The following is a 23,028-nucleotide window of genomic DNA, read 5'->3' on the forward strand; positions in this document are numbered from 1 at the left end:
TTTAAATGACCTTTATTTGGGACTTAAATACTCTTCTAGACTTTTGGCCTGTTGGGAAAAACTTGCAAACATGTCCCAGGTATATGACAAAGCCAGAGTCAGAAAGTGAGCAAAAGGAAGCCGAAATTTACTTTTAGAACAACTCATGATTTTTTAATTCAGTCTCATGATTATCGAGGAACAGGCTGACTCATGACGTTTAAGTGCCCTGGCTCAGCAATACTGTTTTTGCTGTCAGAAGTTCTGTGTACGTCCTCTGGTCCCTGTGCTCCTGCAGCTCAGCCTTGTATGAATTGCATTGCTGGGGAAATATGTGATTACAAAAGTTAAAGAAGAGTAATGAAAAATAATTTGGATCTAAAGAATATGTCTTGGAGAGATCTCTCTTTTTTTACTGTCTGGCTTCTGTTTCTAAAGGTTTCCCTTCAAATTCCCAGTTGTCAATCTACACCGTAAAAAGACATAGAATCATAGAATCATAGAATGGTAGGGGTTGGAAGGGACCTTTAGAGATCATCTAGTCCAACTCCCCTGCTCAAGCAGGTTCACTTAGATCAAGTCGCATAGGAACATGTCCAGGCAGGTCTTGAAGACCTCCAAGGAAGGAGACCCCACAACCCCTCTGGGCAGCCTGTGCCACTGCTCCATCACCTGAACAGTGAAATAGTTTTTTCTTATGTTTAAGTGGAACTTTTTGTATTCCAGCTTCATCCCATTACCCCTTGTCCTGTTGCTAGCTACTATAGAAAAAAGGGATGTCCCAGCCTCCTGACACCCACCCCTTAGATATTTGTAAATGTTAATAACATCTCTTCTCAATCTCCTCTTCTCCAGACTAAACAGCCCCAGTTCCCACAGCCTTTCCTCATATGAAAGATGTTCCAATCCCCTGATCATCTTGATGTCCCTGCGCTGGACTCTCTCCAGAAGTTCTCTGTCCCTCTTGAGCTGAGGAGCCCAGAACTGGACACAAGACTCTAGATGAGGCCTCACCAGGGCAGAGTAGAGGGGGAGAAGAACCTCCCTTGACCTGCTGGCCACACTCTTCTTGATGCATCCCAGGATGCCATTGGCCTTCTTGGCCATGAGGGCACATTGCTGGCTCATGGTTAGTTTATTATCAATCAGGACTCCCAGGTCTCTCTCTGCAGAGCTGCTCTTCAACAGTTCGACCCCCAGCCTATACAGGTGCATAGGGTTGTTCCTTCCCAGATGCAGGACTCTACACTTGTCCTTGTTGAACCTCACGAGGTTCCTCTCTGTCCAACTCTCAAGCTAGTCAAGATCCATCTGAATGGCGGCACAGCCTTCTGGGGTATCAGCCAGTCCTCCCAGTTTGGTGTCATCGGTGAACTTGCTGAGGGTACACTCTGTCCCCTCATCCAGGTTGTTGATGAAGATGTTGAATCGTGACAATAAAAGGGCTGGCACAGCAGCTTTCTGTCCTCACTTTCCCTCAGTGATGAATCCCTTTAGGACTACTTTGCAGAAACCAAGTTAAAAAAGCAAACAAGTTTTGCTGGGATCAAAGTTTTCTCTCACTTGATTCTACGGGACTAGAAGTAAGCTCATCTGTCTCTACATTTCCATTTCTCAAATTGTGCTGATTTGTGACAATATCAGTGATACAATACATTGTGTTAATCTTTTTTTATTGTCTTAATTATCTTTATATTAGGCCCTGAAACACGTGACTTACCTTGCTGAATGCATTCCACACTCATCTGCTCTCACGTGATAGGAAAATACAAAATGTATTTGCCGCTAAAAATATTTTTGTATTTACCTGATGTAAAACATCCTCAGTTATTGGTTCAAATGTTATATAAAAAATACTAAAAGCAACCCAGCAATAATCGTAAGCAGAATAGCAACCAGAGATCTAGCTTCAGGTCTAGGCATCTGTTTTACAGTACAAAATACTATCAGTTTTGAAACACGATTCTGCAGCTCACATGAATAAATCTTGACACATGACATTAGAACCACTGAAATCAATGAATTCCTTTATTCAGCCATAATGCACATTAACTGCAATGAGGCTTGCCTAAGGACATGCAGGGTTTGTTCCTGTGGTCCAGCTTGCTTGAGTGCAAACTGCGAGACTGGGCTTACAGATTGCTTTTTAAGCAAACAGTAGTCTCAATCTTTCTTAAACCTAGATAATTTTTATTTTCATCAAAGCCAGATCTGGGCTCAGTACACCACCAAGGCAGTAAAACTAGCTTTTAGCTACATAATGACAAGAATTATAAACAAAATTATAGCAGAGCAAGAGAGAAATTTGTCGAGAACAAAAAAGAGTAATATTTTTTATTAGCCACAATTTGAAAGGGAAAAATTTATACTTGGGCCCAGTCTTGAATGTCTTAGAAACAACATATTCTCACTGAGCTCAGGAGGAATTCAGTGCACACAAATATGGGATGGATGTCTTGACAAGATACAGCTATGTAGAATGAAAAAATGCAGAAAAAGCATATGTGGCAAAGATGTTAAGCAACAGGCCACCAAATAAAGTGTTCAGACCAAGTTCATCTAATTCTTGCAACACAGGAAGCTGCAGTGGAGAAACTCCACTTCTGCTGAATTGTGTACTGAGCTTTGGGAAATCAAAGAATTACAGAAAAGAGTCCACTGTAATTAACAAATGGTTTAGAAAATGTATTCTCCTTCTTTCCTTCCAACCTTATACATAATTTGAAGGCAGCTGAATAGCTGAACATAGAATCATAGAAAGGTTTGGGTTGGAAGGGACCTTTAAAGGTCACCTAATCCAAACCTTCTGCAATGATCAGGGACATCTTCAACATCTTCTGGTAAATGTGTAAAAATGTTCTTCATCTGGCTGTGATCTATAGTTCTTGTATCAGAGCTGAAGAAGCCCTTGAGTTTGTCCTATAGAGAGGGTATATCTGATGCTAGCCTCAAGACAGACTGAAAAATGCAAAATGTATGTTCACCATTCAAGCAAACATCCTGGCAGAGCTTTGTCACCGCTAGATGACTAGACTGTGACTCATACTACAGCCCAGCCACAGGGATCTGAGCAAACCCACATGTACACAAAACACAAAATAGGAAGCTCAGGTGTTTCTTCACAGGAGTAGGTGGTAAGGTAAGGATGGGACCAGGAGGTGTTTGGAAAAGGAAAGAGGTAGCAACATGATGTTGGGGAAAGCCACTGTTTGTTCTAAAGAACAAAGGGAATCTGGGAAGAAAATGTGACCCCAAGGGGCCCATCTGAGACTACCTTCATACCGCCTTTTTCTCATGGCTGGGACTTGAAATCACAAATCTGGCTCAAAACTCTGTTATACTATGTATAATAAAAATACAACAACCATCTAAGCTCTACTTGGTCGATATAAAAACACTATCTTAGTATCAATTTTAATTTCAGTGAAAACAATGCTGATTTTTAATATATTTTAGCAATCCTCAGTAAGGTTGAAGACTAGAGTTCAGAGACAGAAATAAAGGTATAAAGGAGTGAAACAACTTGGACTGTTAGCTTTGTTACGATTCAAAAGTGAACAGAGAACAACAATGTGAAAACTATAGATTTAAACCAATTCTCTCCAGAATGATTATGTGCTATCAGCAATACATGCAAATATATATCTTTAAAATGTACATGTAAAGATCTTTACAATAAAATAAACACAGCAACGTATCCCAGGACACCAAAGAGAAAATACCGTGATGACATCCACAGCTAAACAAGAACAATTTGCTCTGCCAAACCAGCCAGAGAAATTAATCTCATTTACCCTTTATAATAAAATTCAAGCTCATATATATTGACATTATATTTTTCTTTTATCACACAGGCAATTATGTACATTGACATCACATCTCTTATCACGTGAACAATTGACACACAAGGGATACACAGTATTTATATATATCTATATATGTCTACACATATCCACATGCTTAAATGTAGGGTCTACTACTAAGGTTTGCTTTAGTCATTCAAATCTGACTTCTAAACATATGCATACACTGTAGCACACAACTATGTGAGTTGAATCAGCTCCCCAAGGAGCAGAAGCTTGGCAAGCAGCTTCCTTAGTTCATTATAATCACCGCTTCCAATCTCTTGTTAGAGAAACTCTATCACCAGGATTCTTTAGAAACCTGAGGCAAACATCTCTTCATTTAAACTGGCATCGTTTCACTGAAGTCAAAGGTATAACTGAGAGGGCAGTGTTTATAGAAAGACCACTTAAACCCAGAAAATTTTAACATGGGTTGTTTTTTGAGGTTTTTTTTTTAAAGCCCTGATGATGTTGGGGCTTTCACCAGATCTCTGTTTGCACTAACTACTCTTACACCAACAGGTTCAATATTAATTAAACAAACTTTTTTCTTCCTAGCATAAAAACACAGGGACTAAAAATAAACCTGTTACAAAATATGCATTTTGTTTATACATATTTACACAGACCTCAGATCTGAATATATGCAGTACCAGAAGGATAAAGCCATCTGATGTAGAAGATCAGTAAAGCAATCTGTAGGCTCTACAGGGGCTAGAAAAGAAACATTTGTGTGGTGGCAAACAACATTATGCAAGACATGCATGTGCTTTAGTTTGTGATGGAGAAATAGTTGCATAAGTTGCATATCTGGAGTGACTGACAAGGATCTTGTTCATCTCTGCACACAAAGGAATAAAGTATTATCTCTCCTTTATGTATTTATCAAGATTTCAAAACTCAGGGCTACGTTCTTTCTACTTCAGGATTTAACTGTTTTGGTGCACCTCTCCCCCCATTCCCCCCCCCCCCCTTTTTTTTTTCTTTCCTTCGTCGTCTTGCTCCTCTCTTTTTCCTTTTTTTAAAAAATATGTATTTTTAATATTTGGCATATTTGAAGTGTGTCTCTGGAGTTTGATTTGAGGCAGCAAGTTCCTCCCTATTTTCCACGATCTGCCTCTTGCAGCCCTGCCTCTCTCCCATCCTCAGCGCACAAGATGTGTCAGCAAAGTGAGTATGGTTTCACTCTTTCTCCCTCCCCATCACTGAAGAGGAATGTGACGGGGGAGGAAGAAGGGTGGAAAAGCCTTCCACTCCCCCGTCCCGCCCTCCCCCATGCAGCCTGCTGGGAAATGTAGTCCATCTACGGTTGCCTTGGAACAAAAGATTGTTGGGTCTCCATGGGGAGGGTCTGGCTGCTGAGGCCCTTTCCCACGGTCCCCACGCTGTGTACCTGTGCAGAACAATTTACCAAAGGTATCGTGGCAAAGGAGCGGGGGTGGGGGGGGAAGTGAGGCAGAGAGGAAGCTGCAGCAGAGTTCACTCCCTCCCTCCAAGCACCTTGGCTTCATTGTTCTTGAGGTTTATCTAACTTCGTGGAAAAGCCACATCTGCACACCCAAATTGCTGTGGGATGCTAGAACCGGGAGAAGGATAGGACCTGCCATCCCACTCGGTGCGTTAGGGCTTGAGCAATGGGAATTGCTTCTCCTAGTCCTAGGGCTGCCAAATGGGAAAACTTTTGCCCTGTGTTTTGTTTGTGTACAAAAGGTATTTAATTTAAACCAGAGCAGGAAAAATTCTCTCTTGGATTCGATTTCATTTTTATGCCTTCAAATTCCTATCTCACCAGGACAGCACAACACTTATCAGCTTTTAACACAGTCGTTTAAATATTTCTAAATGAAAAAATAAGGGTGTGTTCTTTCACTATTATTTGTTGGTATTTCTAACTTACACCCAGACACAGATTACTCCCTACGTCACTTCTACCACTGATCATCTCTTCCTCTCTGTATTTATTTTCTAGGTAGAGAAAAAAAAATTAAAAAAGAATTAAAAAAAGGTGAAGTAATTTCTTCCTTTCAGCCTCTCAGGCAAGCAACTGTGGGGGTAGAAAATGCAAATTCTTGGAAGCCCTCTGGGATTTCTTTCCCCCCCCCCCCCCCTTTTTTTTTTTTGAGAAATCAGGTGCTCAGCCTCGCGCTTTTAAAGGAGAGGGACATTTGCTATTGACAACATAAAGGTTTTTCTAATGTGTAGCCAGGAGTTTTCCTAGTGAATCTTTCACAGCGAGCGCAGCATAGGCAAGACAAATACCCTGGATATCTCTTTCTCTCGCTCTTTTTTTTTTTTTTTCCTTGGTAATTACTTTAAGTTTCAGCTCCCCCATCCCCCTCCCCTGTTAACCTTGGATCCATAGTTTCTGCTGATGACTCTCTGCGCCTTCCCTCCAGTACATCAGCTGCTACTTTTCATTTCATGGCTCACTGATGAAACTCTTGAACTCTTTTTTTCTCTTTACATGTCCAACCTGTTTTCTTCCCCAGATGCTTTTGACTTTTCTCAAGGTCTCGTCTTTTATCACATTAAAGCTGCTGGGTGTGTGTGTTTTAGCGGGGCGAGGGGGAGGAGGATGAGGAGGAGGAGGAGGAAGGACAGCCGGCGTGCCCAGCTAGCCGGGGATGCCAGATCCGCCGTGCGGCATGAAATGCGGCCGGGGGAAGGGGGAGGATGCTCCGGCCTCTCCTCCTTGCCTTGCTGTCGGAGAGGTGGGCGCATGGTGGCGGCTCGCCAGGATGGGGCTTTGTTCTAAGCCCAGGGCTGGCAAAGTACGCCCAAGTTCAGCCCTCCTCTTAAGCATCGAAACCGCAGCCCTGGGCTTGCTCAGGACTGCTGCAACTTAAAGAAAGCAGAGAAAAGAAAGCTCCACCTCCTCCAGGTCCACAGGAATAATTTTACACCCCCACCCCCCTCCATCCTTCGGTCTGAGGTGGAGGGCTGCGGATGGGTCGGGTAAACGTTGCACCCCCGCCAGATCGCTGCTTTTGGTAATGCCTGAGGGCACCGCTCCGTCCAAAAGGCGGGAACAGCGGTGGGTTTGCTCGGGTTGTGCTGGTTTGGGTTTCTTTCGTTGTTTTTTTTACTCTTTTAATAACCGAAGCAGCAACCGGCAGAGACTACATGAAAGGAATGATCAGCAGGCACTCATCGTCATCGTGTCAGGTGGGGGAAGGGAGACACATCTGACTGATTTAGTGACTGGCTGGGGAAAACAGGCTTTGACTGGGGAAAGGGTCTGTTGGGGGGAAGGGAGAGAAAGGAAGGGTTAAGGAAGGAGCATATGCCAAGAGGAACAGGCAGTCCTGGGAAAGCAACTCTGCCCCGAGCTCCCTGAACAGGGGCTGCACAAACATTCCAGAAGCAGCTCTGCCTCTCAGCCACTCCTTATAGGGGAACTGGGAGCCCATGGCACCACAGAGGTCCTGGATCTCGATCTCAAAAGAAACCATGAAGACTCCCATTGACTTTATTCAGAAAGCCACTCTGCCACCAAGCTTGCTCAGAGCCCCCGAGAGCACCCAAAAGGCAGAGTGGCTGTGTGGGTACCAGCTCTCATTCCCATTTCGGGATTGCTCGGATTTTTACATGAACTACACACCTTGTAGTCAAAAATGAGATTAAGGTTAGGGATACTCCATTTCCTCTATACACACACTCTGAAAACCACTGCTACCCTTTTTAACGCGTACTTGGATAGCTTTTCTGTTGTTAACCAGTGCCCCTAGTCTGTCTTCTTTTCCTCAGCCAGCTTCAGCAACTCAGCATCTCTCAGAGATGCAAGCCAAAGCCATGGCCTGGCTATGAAGTATGGGGTCAATTGCTGCCCTCAATTATGGATTTTGGTTAGGAGAAGAACGGAGCACGCAACTGAGAAATCATTTCCCTGTGAGGCAAAAGCCACATTGCAGTGGTGGAACAGAGCAGGTCATTGCAGTGGGCTTGTGGGAGAGGATGGGTCACAAATCCATAGGGAGTGTACATCAACATTTCTACCATCCACACTTTGCTGAAGAAGAGACTTTACCTGTCTACCTCAAGGGAACACTTCCAAATTGAAGTCCAAAGGGTATCCCAGACTCAGGCAGGGAAGAGATTTAAGAAATGCCTTTGTCCTCAAAGCTTCTTGTTAAGCTTTATCAGATTCTACTTTGCTTGCCAACTTTGGTGGATTTTATTCAGAAGCTCCCTAGCTCTTCCAGTCTATGTTGCATTTGTAACCCAGCGTTGCACCTAAAAAGCTGCAAGTTCCACTCTGTAGCTGGGCTGTGAGAAATGAGGTGTGGCAGCACTTCATATCAGAGACACCTCCACCTCAGAGGTTGGTTCTGCACTGCATCAGCACCTTGACTGGGAGTGCCATGCTCTGTTTTTTCTCCTTCCATTCACACACTCCTGATTCCCCACCACCGCGACTTTCTCTGCGGTGGTGGCCCTTTATATAGTTATATAGTTAGCCAGTTCAGAAGGCTGATCCAGCCAACCGCTACACTCTCAGCAAAATAAACTGCTTTTCAAAGCAGATTCCCCTCCCCCTTCTCATCCCTTTACAGTTCCTAACATTGACACTGGCCATGGAAAGGTGCTCATGTGGGGAGTCACCAACTACAGGAAGAAATTACCAGTGACATTAAAGATGACAATTCTCTTGCTCCCTTTAAAGGAATTTTAATCTCTTCCTTGTTTGTTCCTTTTATCCACATGTATAAAGGAGCACATTTGCACATAGCAAGATGCTGAGTGTAATGTGTATTAGCAACCTACAGCACTTCATTATACCTTATTCTAATTCTGTACCACCCTTAAGATACAGCTGTACTTTGGTGACAAAAATAAGAACTTCTGAACACAGTGTTCAGTACACACGACTACAGCGTTCCAAATGGTGACAGCAAGTGCAACCTTTTAGCAGAAATAAATGCTAAGAAAAACAGACTTCTCATGATTATAACTTAGAGTTAAGGAAAATCTAACAAGCTTGAATCCACTTGTCAAGTGTATCCAATAAAAAGTCTCTGGCATTTTTAAAAGGGGCAGAAAACCATCTTTCAACTAGTAGACCAGCTCTCTGCATGTTGTGGAAATAAATGTGTATATGATAGATCTAATAATAGGTAGCTGTCATGGTGATGGGTACCCAGAATAACTAGTATACCCCCTCTGCCTCTGCTTTCCTCTCAATCTCTCTTGTTTAGCTTGTATGTCCCCCCAGCCTCCCTTCATTAAACTCAGTGGAGATCCTGGACTACTTTGACTGGCCATATTTGCACAACTGGATCCAAAAGGGTGATGTACTGGCAGTGAGCCTAGACTACCAAAATAAATTGGGTACAGGCTGTCTGTACAGACATAAATCACACTAGCACAGTAGCTGAAGAAAGTCGCAGAGATGCTCCACTTGAACACTCAGTAGATGCAAAACTGGCAAAGAGGAGGTCAGGCTGACCAGCTGAGTCTCTCACTGGTGTTAGGGCAAGAGAAGGAACACGTGCTGTGGAAATATGGGAGGAGAAAAAAAGTGTAAGATTTCCTCTGGCAGTCCTAGGGAAACGTCTTCCCAGTGCCAAGACAAACTTCAGTGTAATCTCTGCATTTTCCTGCAAAATCACCCAACTCCTACTTCTCACTCTTTCTCTCTTTTAAGGACACCAGTATTTTTCAGTCATAAAAGAGTCTTTGTAATGTACTCATTTTGTGAGGCCTTTTGTTACCTCCATATAATTCTCCCAGACAATTATTATCACAGCCATTGTTGCACAATCCAGTTAAAGTAGTTCTTCTGCGCCTCCGTCTCTTTCTCCTGATACAAAATGAAACGTTTGAATGAAGAGTTACATTCCTCAAGATAATGAGCTCTCCAAAAGGAAGGTAATGGAAATACATATTAATTAACAACACTAAATTGTGAGATGGTATTTATATCACATTGAGAGATTAGGAATGGAGGAAAAAAAAAAGAATTTAGTTTGTTTTCCCTGGCATAAATCATCTTACTAAAAGAAAAGAAAAAGAAAAAACCCAACCCAAACCAGGAATCCACAAACCTTTTCTCCTATTCAGCTTCTCTGCAGAAATGAGTGAGTGTGTGCATTTCCTGTCAGTTGCTGACTCCCTGGAGGATGCTGCGTCACTGACCGTGGACAAGTGAGAAAATTTCAAATCCTCTCCTAAAAGTATCATAATATCCTACACCAAGGACATTTTACTTTGCTTTCTGCATCACTAGAATAGGCAGGAGAATTACAAAGGCTTCACTGCATCTGGATTTGAGGCAACACTGTCCCTTGTGGTTAGACTCACAGGGGCAGATGATATATGCCTGCTCTATGTTTGGATACCGCTCCACACAAAGAGCAGTCCATGGCTGGCTCCAGGAGCAGCACAATACAGCCAGGTGTAAGAGCAAGCCTTTTCAAATCACATTAATTATGTATACCTGCCATGTTCACTCCATATTTTCCAGGTGGCCCAGAAAGTCAGTTGCACCACTGCTGGCAAAGCATCTTCCCCTTCTTGCGAGGGAAGGGCATTTCAGGCTCTAGTCCAAAAGAGATGGCAGCCAATACAACTGTTAACTTCCAGAGGTTTAGATCAGATCAGGGCTTGGAAGCCTTGTCCACACCACAGAGCATTTTTTTCATACTGCTCTGTCAGCATAATCGTATTGCTTATGCTCCCTCAAGCAGATAGAGCATCCTTCCCAGAGAAAGTGTAGCTGTAACCACACTGATAATTTTTTCAGGACTATTGCATGAGCACTCCCCAGCACATAAAACAGTGTGATGTAAATGTGAACAAATTGATATTCAATTAGCAAACTGAAAAACTTCCAACTGATCTTTTCAGAGCTAAAAGTAGCCATGTATAAGACTTTTTAGGGTTTTGGTTTCAGCTGCCATGTGCTCTTACTGGCCATCTCAACCTAAGGACTTTATGAACACGGAGAATTTCACTGCTGAAGGTGACTCAATTTGGGACACACCTTCAGATGTTTCTTTTTATTGAAGTTTGGCTCTTTTTTTCACCAAGGACTAAGCAAACAACTATGTTAAAACATAACTCTAGCAAGAAAAGACTTTAGAATCTTTACTGTCTTCCCCACTTAAGCTCAGCAATTTCTTAGCCAGAACACTTGTCAAAAATTGAGGAAACACTCATGTGCCAAAAACCTTCCTGTTTTTTTCAACTGTACCAATTATACTGAACAAAGACTCAGTATCAATTTTGTATTCCTATACCATGTGACAATGCTGTGGACAGAAGCCATCTTCTCTGTGTTCACTAACCAGGAAACTATTTGGGGCTATAGGTCAAAGCCTAACTTGGTTTCAACCTGGCTTAAACGCTACTTGAAGCCTTGCTTGAACAGCGGGAAGTTGATACTACTTTTCTTTACACCAGGCAAGTTTTGTGATGTGACTACAGATTCAATCCATCAGGAAAGCAGGACTCTGGTTTGTTTGAATGCCATAGTTACAGTCTTTCTGACTGAGGATAATCCTGATGAGTGTAGCTGCTATAGACATTAATTTAAATATAGACAGGCTACGTGTGACTGTATGGCAGATATTAACTTGCAAAGAAGAAATAAATGATCAGAGGAAGAGGGAGACTCCAAGTTGTTACCTGTTTAATCATATGCAAAGTTAAATCTCATCATAAAAGTTTCTGAAAATCAGTAACAGAAGTTGAACAGCCTGGGGATTGAACATCCGAAGACCAGAGTGGAATTATTACTTTGGTGGTGCAACCTTAAAGGTGTATTTGTCCCTCAAATGAAAGAAGGACAGGATCATGTGCAACTCTGTCGACCTGGTATTTTGCATGGATTGGCTGACACAGCCAGTGCCACTTGAAAGAGGAGCTGTCTCACTGCTATGGCATGACAGCATGGTTCAGATGGAGCCGAGACAGTGAAGATCCTGCACCATAATATTGTCAGAAGTCAAAGCAGGGATAGAAAGTTTCCATTTTTACTATTATGTCCAAAATACATTGCAGCACGTTGACTTCAATTAAAAATAAGTAACAGTAAAGGAGCAGTAGGTTAAACAGTGAAGAAAAGTGACCATAAGTCTGATGAAATATGGTAAAATAGATCAGTGATTTTTTATCTGTGCACTTTTTAACCTAAATTCCTAAAATCAAGGTCTTTTACTAGAGATAGTGAGTAAAATAGATACTAAGATAAACAGTAAAAGCCTGTTATTGATTATCTTGATTGGTTTTTTAGGCTGCTAGGAAATACTGCCCCAAAACAAGTGCCCTCCATAAAAAACATTGTATCTGTGGGTCAGTTTTATAAAGAAACACGTTACTTTGCTGTAGAGAGGCAAATTTTGCACTGCCTTATGTTTTGTTCAAATATATTAATCTCAAAGAGGCACTAGTCTGTCAGAATTTTCTGGAATAATGGATCAAATCAGACTTGGTGAGAGGAGATGAAGAGAGAATGGTTTGGTAAGTCCTATATTCCTTGTATTTTTGGAGTGGCAGCTATGACATCTTATTTGAGACATCATGGATAATAACAGCAACAAAATAATGGAGATGAAGCTTTAATTTCTTCTTACAAGGGATTCTGTATGCCCAGGAAGACAAGTGTGCTGCTCTGAGATGCTGCTTGCCCTGGCTTTTCTACGGTAGGTACAAGCTGCTAAGACAAGGAAACATGTCCAAGAACAACACTCACTCTCCTACCCAGGTATCTCTACAGACAGTCTATTCCCCTTGCATTTTTCATAGAAATAATTATGTTGGCTTCATGGAATAACCAAAAAGGTTTCATTAGTCAAGTGCAATTCCCACTGATACTGTTGAAAAAGAGAGAAAAAACACTGTCTGCTTGTTGTTTGTTCCCCAGAGTTGTAACAAACCAAAAGTGTGATGGCATTATGGAAGTTATTTTAGGTTTCCATCCAACAGGAATTCAATCAGAATCTGTCCCCATGTATCAGGTAACCTAATAAGCTACAGACAGCATGGACATTTGTACTGCTTATTTGTTATAATTATTTTTATATTAAATTACCAGTCAATAAAACAATTCCTTCATTGAAGAAATTGCTCTAAATTGTTTTCACCCATGACTCCTTCATTTAAACTTATTTTACAGCACTGATATAAAGTTACTCTTTTCATTCAGATACAAAATATTTTCACAACTTCTGTATAGTGTTAAAAGCTTTACAGTTTATTTGTGTTCTAATGCATCATATCTGCACCTTATTCACGTATATGAATGCTGAAGCAAGAAACACTTCTCTGCATACTTGACTCAGCTTTATTTCAAACACTTCATCTGTTTTCTTTGACATCATCTGGAAGTGCAAATTTTAACAAAGCACCAGCTGTGACTTGTTACTGAACATACCTTAAATGCTAATATATGCTAGCAGAAAATATGTGCTGTTTTTCTCTTAAAATGAAATCTTGTCTGTGAGCCTCTTTTTCTAGGTACATGGTTCCATGTTTTTTCTAGGTTATGTCACTAGTGGGAAACCACTCTCTGACTTACAGCTTACCTAAGCATGGAATTTCAATCAGTTTAATTTAAAAAACAAATTATAGAATCATAGAATGGTAGGGTTGGAAGGGACCTTTAGAGATCATCTAGTCCAACTCCCCTGCAGAAGCGGGTCCACCTAGATCAGGTAGCATAGGAACATGTCCAGGCGGGTCTTGAAGACCTCCAAGGAAGGAGACTCCACACCCTCCCTCAGCAGCCTGTCCACTGCTCCCTCACCCTCACAGTGAAATAGTTTTTTCTTATATTTAAGTGGAACTTTTTGTGTTGCAGCTTCATCTCATGACCCCTTGTCCAGTTGCTAGCTACAATAGAAAAAAGGGATGTCTCAACCTCCTGACAATCACCCTTTAGATATTTGTAAATGTTAATAACATCTCCCCTCAGTCTCCTCTTTTCTAGACTAAACAGCCCCAGCTCCTGCAGCCTTTCCTCATAAGGAAGATGTTCCAGACCCCTGATCATCTTGGTGTCCCTGCGCTGGACTCTCTCCAGAAGTTCTCTGTCTCTCTTGAGCTGAGGAGCCCAGAACTGGACACAAGACTCTAGATGAGGCCCCACCAGGGCAGAGTAGAGAGGGAGCAGAACTTCCCTTGACCTGCTGGCCACACTCTTCTTCCCAGGATGCCATTGGCCTTCTTGGCCATGAGGGCACATTGCTGGCTCATATTTAGCTTATTATCAATCAGGACTCCCAGGTCTCTCTCTGCAGAGCTGCTCTCCAGCAGGTCAATCCCCAGCCTGTACAGGTGCATGAGGTTGTTCCTTCTCAGATGCAGGACTCTACACTTGTCCTTATTGAACCTCATGAGGTTCCTCTCTACCCAACTCTCAAGCTGGTCAAGATCCCACTGAATGGCAGCACAGCCTTCGGGGAATTTATGAAAATATAATCAGAAACAACTAAGTAAAAATATCTTAAAATGCTACCAGAAGAGTAAATGGAGCAAGCTCACTTTACTTTGAATTTGAAACAGGAGAATACATGTGGTCAATTGAGGGGTCTAAAACACCTGAATTCAGTTATTGAGGACCGTCTGACCACATTTAAATAATTATAAACAAATAAATATTTAGCATGATGGATAAAATGTAAGGTAAAAACTTGCTTTGTATTCTCTCAAATGAACATTCATTATTCATCAAACCACGTGTTGTGAAAGAAAAATCCAAATTGTACAGAAGTGAAAATTACATTTTGTGTGCCAAACTAAACTTATAGCTCAACCTGAAATATTTTGTTTTCCTGTCCCATTCATCTTTAAAAATGTACTTAACAGCATTTTAAAACTGAAGCCTTATTTCTAAACACAAGATAATAGCTTCACTATTTAAAAAGATCCAGATTTTCCTACTTTTTTAGCTAAACTCCCAGTTTTTAATGAGTAAACTCTATATTTGAAAGTTTTACTAGTTCTACTGCTGAGAGATCTATAAAATAATGTAATTCTCTATGCAAACACTTTACCTCATTTATAATCAAAGGAACACTGCCCTAAGCTGTCAGTCAAACTTAAAAGGTCCATTTACGATAGTATTAGAGAGACCACACGGGAAATTTTGTCATTCTGGTAACAAAGGCCTTGAAGCATGACTTTGCCTTAAGAATGGATACTTTTAGGATTTAATTTGGGATATACAGTCTCTCAGATGTGTTTATCAGAAATGTTTTGTTTCAGGTAGAATAACCTTGGTTTCCATTTCTGTAACTAAACAGAAATTATAAGGCCTGCCAACAATTTTTGCTATTTGCTTGTCTACTTTCTCAAAGGTATTTTTGTAGGACTGTCAGTAGAGAACAGCTAAGGAAGATTTAAAAGCATTGACGCTGAGAATACTGGTCATTATTCCTAAATTGCTTACGCATTTATTTAAGTGCTAAATGCCAACCATCAACATGAAAACTGTCTAAACAGATTTACATAGCCTCCCCTTTCTAGGTTTTACATACTTGACTTACTCTGTAACCTACACGGTTATTTGTTGGGATGGTTTTCAGTCAGAGCATATGTTGAGAGAGATTAGTAAAATTGCAAAGACTGTTTTATCTAGTCTATGTGTCCTATAGAGTGCTCTTTCCCTGATGCTGTGGTAAATCCAGAAATAAGCAGGCCACAGTCATCAGGAGTGGAGAGAGAAGAACATTTCCTGCAGCCTGGAGATGAAAAGTCACTTTCCAGATCTGTAGCGGTGGATTCCTAAAGCACCTGTTGGGAGCAGCAGTCTCAGGGGATACCTTTCATGGGAAAAAATGGAGAGATTTGCAGGGGCCTCTTCAGGGTGCCTGGGGGCTCCTCACAGCACTAAATGAGAAGGTTTGAGAACATCATAAAAACTAAAATCTGCAGAGAGAAGTGAGTTCAGGGAACCTCAAGAGGAGTGAAGGGAAGGGCCCAATTCACCCCTTGCCCACTCTGCTGCCAAAACTCCTGTTGACACTAACAAGAGCAATGCTGGACTCAAAGCAGAAGAGTTAGTCAGAACACTCTCTACTTTATGAAAACGTCTTCCCTATCAGCAGTTTCACAGCCCATTTGCTTTGCCTTTTGGGGTGGTTTTTTTTTCTTTCCCATCTTCTCTTTCATGTAATTTTTTGAGTTTTTCCTACTTCAGCTGAATAGTACAAAAAGCTGAGACTGCTTTTTTTTTTTCTCGCTTGCAAAACAGTTTAAGACATTGCAGGGCAGGAGCCAATCAGAGCAGAGGGGTAACGACTACCAGTCAAATGGGAGAGATTCACACACTCTTCATCTCATTAAAGAAACAGCAAATCTCTGTGCTAGAGCACCAGGCTCTTACTGGGAGCTACTCAAATTGAATATAGAGCTACCTACAAGGAAAACCTCAAAGCCTTTGGTAGCATCATGGTCCCTGGAAGAGCCATAGCAATTCCACTTCAGTGCATTCCTATCTATTCTTTCATCTCCATCTTCTCTCTTCTGTACTTAGCTGGGCTGCACATCTGATGACCCTCTTTCTCCAAGGAAACTTATGCAATGGTGGCGGCAATGACACCTTTCAATCTCCTTGCAGAGCTGGGAAACAACATATTATCTGAGGTACTCTGCCACTCTAGTTCTCCTTCTACTGTCACTTAGATTACAGGCAACTGACAATTAACCTGTTCTTTGATTTTACAAATATGGAATAACTTCTTCACCTTCCTATGTCACTGCAAAACTTGCAGTGAACTTGCATGAGACTCCTCAAGACAGCTTTTGGTAATAAAACGTCAATCATCAGAAGAAAAACTTTTCACAGTGACATGAAAGTTGCAATGAAGGGAAAGACTTTTCAACTTTATGAGGAAATCTTGGGAGAACTCTGTCAAAGCCAACAGCCTGGCAACCTCATGAGTGAAGAAGGAGCAAGGCCAGTCTGAATTCCAGCCTCCCTCTTTTCAGGGATCCCTAGTGAGTTGTTACAGAGAAACATCATTCAGACCTCTTGCCTTTGCTTTCCCTTCCTGCTTCCAGCTCCCCTTAGCTATGAAGGGAGAGGAGCTGTTTTTTTCTGAGATACACTGAAAGTTGAGACACTGTTCAAATGAGAAATGAAAGATAAGACCAGAAAAGTCAAAAGACTGCCAGTCTTAAAAAAAAAGAAAAAGCCTGGGAGTAAACAGAGGAGGGGAAAAAAGTCTTTTGGAGACTGAGTTGACTGAGAATGTAGGTTGCTCCCAGTGTACCCAAGCAAAAGTAGATATAGTTACAAAATTGTAATTTTGGTGTATAAAACTATTTGTATGATTTCACTGATAGGGGAGCACAACATGAGTCTTCAAATAAAGTGTGAGCCACAGTCAAGGTCTCTTAAAAAGAGGATCATAAAGTACATAGTTTACCAGGGTTCTTTTCTTCTGCATAGCTCATCAAGACATCTGTCATTAGTTACTTCCATTAAGCATTCATACTGAAATAATCCAAAAGAATGTATTTGTACTAGGTATTGTTCAAACACACCATGAAATCAGTCTTCCTTTAAGAAAGCTTCAGTGCATTTAAAAAGTCACACACTTCCCAGTTAAAGAGTGCCTTTTAAATGGGAGACTTCTGGAAATATGTGGCCTCCAAAATTTACTGTCTCTCTAACTGAAGACAGCTGGGGCCACAAACCCCACACTTGCTTCCAAACTAGCTGTATTGTCCACCTAGTTGGACACGTTGGACTCCACATAGATAGGGCTGATTGCTGCACTTTTCATGCAAATACCTTGTTAATAGCAGCCAGCCCCATCCTGCTCTTCCAAATGCATTTGCCTCCCCCACCTTTGGACTTGTACCAGACTCCTGGGGAGGCATGGGAGATAGATAACTGGCAATCATCTTTCTAATATCTCCCCTAGCTATGTAAGTAACACTGAATTCACCATCCCAATTAATTTTACCTCACAAATAGAAAAGGCAAAGCTTACCATCAAGGCTACTGCAGAGCAGATCCCAGTGGTAGGCTTTGATGGTCTGGTTGGCCTCCTAGGGTGGCACAGCATGGTCCTGGGAAGTGTTACTGGGGGCTGTGCATGAGCATGACTTCCATCCTGATTCCCTCTGGCACTATGACTTCAGTGGAGCGATAAGATTCTCTCCTGAAAGGCTAATACTGTGTTTGGCTGTCAGGAAGCACGGCTGCCCCAGCTCCTTCCCTCCCATCTTGTTTTATTCTCATCCTCAGCTTTCTCTTGGCTCACAGCTCAGAGACCTTCAAAACTGTTGGCATCATTACAAACCACACACTCTTCAAGAGGCTGCAAACCTTTTTCTATATGGACTTCTCTGTTAACTTTCTGTGTGTGTCCCTTAAATGTCTTTTGATTCTTCCATCATTACTTCTGTTTTCCAGGACTTCTGTACAGTTTTAAATTTGCCTACGCATAGTCTGTTTAAGCACAGTATTTTTAAGGTGCTAAAATCATTTGAATTCATTATTAGAAATGTAGGGGAAAATAATCAGGAGAAGTTAACCAGCTGCTCATACTTCTGGTCCTCACAAATAATTACTAGTTAAAATAAATACACTTGGCAGGCTGGTTCTTTTTCCTCTAAAAGTCTAATGGCACTTAGTACTTTGAAAGTGTCTTTCTAAAGCAAATGAAAGGCAAATGCACTTATGCAATTAAAAAATAAAACACATTTTTGTAACTTATTTTTGTGCTTAAGGATATATTTACAGGACTCTGGATCTGAAGCCACTAATAAGATACAGTTATTAAGTGTATATTTTTATGCCAGTGTGGGGAATACTTGCAAATATACACAAATAAATGGGATAGAAAGGAACTTTTCCCACACAATGTTGTCTCCTCTTCACAAAAAAAAAAAAAAAAAAAAAGTCTTTGCAAAGCTGTTGTTAAAAATCCTGTCACTTGGAGTTGAACTGGGACAGTATCCTTCCCCAGGTCTCTTAGGTCTGGTTTAGAGGACAGACCACTGGGCAGGGACAGCCTAGTGCCAAGGCAAGTCTGTGATAAATGGCTGATTTGGGGAAAGCCATGTCACCTCATTTCCCTACATTTGAGTGACATGTTCCCTTTTGTGATCTTCTGATGAGGAACAACATGTAGGAGATGAACATTTTTCTGTTAGACTTGGATCTCTCAATAAATCTTCCCCGTCCCCCACACACTGTTATATGATGCTACTATAAGGAGAAATTTTCAGCTGGCCCAATCTTTTCCCACAAAGACAATAGCAGAAACCTCTAGTCCCCTACAGTGGGATTGATCAGATCTTGCTCTCTGAATTTCTGGTTTGTTACCTGTATGTACCGATACATGACTTGCTCTTTTCCCCACCATGGTGCATGTAACCACACTGCTTCAACTGTGTCTCCTAGGGGCATGACCATTTGTCTAGAGGGTTGTCCTGGACTCCCTTCAGATTAGGTAAAATATTTCCTTTGACTTTGATTTCCCCAAGTGTTACTTCTTGACATCAACTGGTGGTGGTTATGCACACTGAAAGCATCTTGTCTTTTACCCCTATTGATTCTGGTTCAGGTTGTTTAAATAGAATGGGCTACTCCTGGGATATGAACTGTATAGTGTCTGTCCAGGATCCCAATACAACAGGGCAGGCTGTTTTGATTCCTGTATTAGGTTCATAATGCAAAGTAGTCTCTGTCCTCCCAAATCTAGGGCTTCAACCAGACTGTCCCATCTGATTATCCCTTTGTGAGGCACTGTTTCCAGAAAATGTACACCATAAGTATGTCACTTTTTTCTTGGTGAGCTCAATTTCCTCTCTCAAGTCTAAACTCTTGTGAGACCAAGTGGAGCATACTCAAGCTTGGATAGCAAGGCCAGGCCAGTAGTTTAGAGCCAGCTTTGTCTCCTTGCTACTCTGGGGCTAGGAACCGTAAAACTAAGAGCTCTCCATCTTTGAAATACATTTCTGTCTTTGATAAGACCCAAAGCATTGCTTGTACTGGAAGAATTGTCTAGGTCAGCCCATGGGAAGAAACTGCCATAAGTGAGCCTGTATGTATGCTGCATCTGGCATAGCATTGCCTCTTTCAAGTAAGCAAGTTTTGGTAGTGCTTGATAAACCATAGAGGACTTTTTAAACATAAGTATGATGATTACACATTATGGATAAAGGCTTCCCAGTAGATGGAGGTTCTCCAGTGCTCACACACAATTCCTTTCTTGCTTAGACTCCATGATGAGAGCTTTGCTGGCACACAAGCTCCATCAGTTCTCGGCACAGGGTGATTTTTCTCTCTACACTTAGTTTCTTTACCAATGTAGTGATTTCCCATTGCTCTGAAACCCAAATGCATGGAGGTCAGCTCAGGTAAAAAGCAGAAGGGGCAAGCAGACAGGCACATTCTCCAGAAACACCATGTGTTCAGAGAAAAGCTCATACCTCTTGAACACAGATGAAAGATGGGGCAAAAGGTGTGCTAACCAAGGGTGTTGCTTTCACTAGTTTTGCTACTTTCAAGAGGGGCAGGAAAGCCCTGGTTTCCAGTGGCAGCTGAGAGGACCCAAAGGCTGAACTCTGACACCGAAGACAGAGAGGAGGGAGAAGAAAACAGGACAAGAAAGCAGGAAAGTCACTGCACGTATTACCCTCACACTTCAGCAAAAACCTTGGTTTAGCACAGGCCTCCTTCTGCCCCCTTAATAATTCAGTTTCCCTTATCCTTATTTTGAAGGAAGAACAGCTCCTCACATCATGAGGAAGTGCTTGCAGCATTTCAGACCTTTCGTTCAGCCTGTCATATGTTTTTTTCCTTCAATTTTGGGCCCATTTTTAATAAGGCTTGCAATCCCAATCCTGCAGTCTCTGTACAGTAAAAACACCCCCTGATCCCTCTAGGATCAGGCTGCATAACTAATACTTTCAGGTGCTTTTCTGAGTAGAATAGAAAAGCCAAACCTTTGAAGCCATATGGGATCCCTTACTGACCCAAATACATGATACGGATGAACAAACACTCCCATTCATTTAGACTTTGCATGGTACTTGTAAATACAATTGTCACTAGCTAGGTTTCTGAAATAACACCTTAATAGCTCTGAAAAAGTCAGCTTTTTTCTTTCCTGTTTTTTTCTAGTTCATTATGGCCCCAATACTGTCAAGACTTAAGCAGGTGCATTATTTTAATTCGTTATTCATGCATTATTTTAATTCATTTGACCTCAATGAGACTGTTCACATATGTAAAGTTATGCACAAGCTTAAATCTTTGCAGAATCAGGATTTGTGGGCTTAATCTAAATCCTACTGAAGATTTCAATTGGGTTTGGATCAGACCCCTTCCCCTGCTTGTAACAGAGCTGCCTTTCTAGCTAAACATACCATGCCTGAGATAGGAGCTTGGCTGAGGACTCAGCAATCCTGAGGTCAATTCCTTTTGTGGACCTCTGAGAAGACGCTTGGGGACTGCTTACACTACAAAATGGATCATGGTTAAGCAGCACTTGGAGCTAGCAGAGGGCAGGATCATACCAGCTGGGGTCTATCAGCATTGGGTTATCTTGGCCCCTTTTGTCCCCAGCCTCCTCTCACCAATCAGCCCTGGAGCTCATTCAGACAGCTTCCTCATTTTTCCCATGGCAAATCTGACAAGAACAAGCCCAGGTCTTTCTCTGTGTGCTCCAGGGCAGATATACCTCAGGCATCTTGCATCAAAACAAGCGTTGTGTTACTTTACCTTTTGGGAAAACTGGACACCTTAAAACCAGGAATGACTGCAACAAGTAGACCAGAGGCAGGTCTGGAGCAGAAGTCAGCAGTCAAACAGCATATCACAGTCTCTAGCTTGATATCAGTGCATCTGTAGGAATGTCAGAGTTATTCCTCTGCCCTGAGACTTCAGTAAGTCTGTGCACATACCTGCATACATAAGGGACAGATTAAAAAAGTTTTGTGCTTATATGTTTTCTTGTTCTTAAAAATCTGTAGCCGTATGTAAAATCTGAAAAATGTGAACTCAAAACTAACAGTAATTATGCCATCCAGTCACTGATGGGTTTAATTCTCCTACCACTCAAGTTCTTTTTAGTGGGAGATTGGAGACACATATACCATTTACCTGTTACCTAGAGCTATTACAGTCAACAGTAGTGAAGTTGTGGTAATGTAGGCTGTAACACACTTCCCTGGGAAGCCCAGAAATCCTCAAGAGAGCTGAGTTTCCTTTCCTTTGAAACACCAGGATGATACCTTGACTTAATGTTAATAAAACGCTGTCAACAGGATCCACTCCTATTTCACAAGTCACCATTCTTCCTGCCTTCATAAGCCATATACCAAGCACTACCAAAAAGATGGAAACAGGGTGCATTCCACAAATCTCAGAAGTCAGAGATGATCATTGTTCTCTGCAAGAGTCCCAAAATATCCCTGTGAGCTCTAGTAACTGTGACACTGCCTCTTATTCCCATTACAATGCCATCAACATTAACCTGATTGCTTGTGTCCTCTGAGAGTAAGGAATTCCCAGCAGTTGCCAGCCCTCATGTCCACACAGCCCTGCAGCCAGGATGTGCTTAGACACTTAGAGTGCAATTTAAAGGCTTTGGAAGTCAATACAAGAACTCCAATTTATTTGAGGACATTTGGATCAGGCCATGGACACCACAGAGAAATACTCTTTTAGAGCAAGTGGAGAATTTGTAGGTGAGATTTGACCTTAGAACACTTAGGAGACTATTCACATCTCTTCAGCAACTTATGTTCCCCATAAGGCATCCTGACTTTCACCAGAAGTGAAGACAATAAAGACACAGTGTGGTTTCTGTAAAACCTTATGTTTTCAAATGCTCAAATCTCTACCAAAAAACCTGCCTTTTACAGTCAAACATTACAGTCATGGCCCTTAGCCCACAACTGAGTTTTGTGTTGGTTTCAAAGGCATATCACTGCATTGTTATGTAATAAAGCACAAACTTTTTTTTTTCTTTAAAAAAAATCTGTGGTGACTTTTCTCCCTCTCTTGCTCCAGCAAAAATATAAATCCTGAAAGAATGACATTCATCAGATCCCAAAGAAGGTAAAAACACTGTTTTGAAACACGGAAATTTTGAGGGTTTTTTTTGTTTATTAATGAAAACATGCAAAAGAGACAGCATTCTAGAAAATAAATGCAGAGAGAAGCAAATACAGCTGGCTCAGGAAAGCTCATGCATTTATATTAAGATGCTTCTTCAATAACATTAAGCATTTTGCACAA

This window comes from Colius striatus, chromosome 1 (assembly GCF_028858725.1).
Source record: "Colius striatus isolate bColStr4 chromosome 1, bColStr4.1.hap1, whole genome shotgun sequence".
NCBI classification, from domain to species: Eukaryota; Metazoa; Chordata; class Aves; order Coliiformes; family Coliidae; genus Colius; species Colius striatus.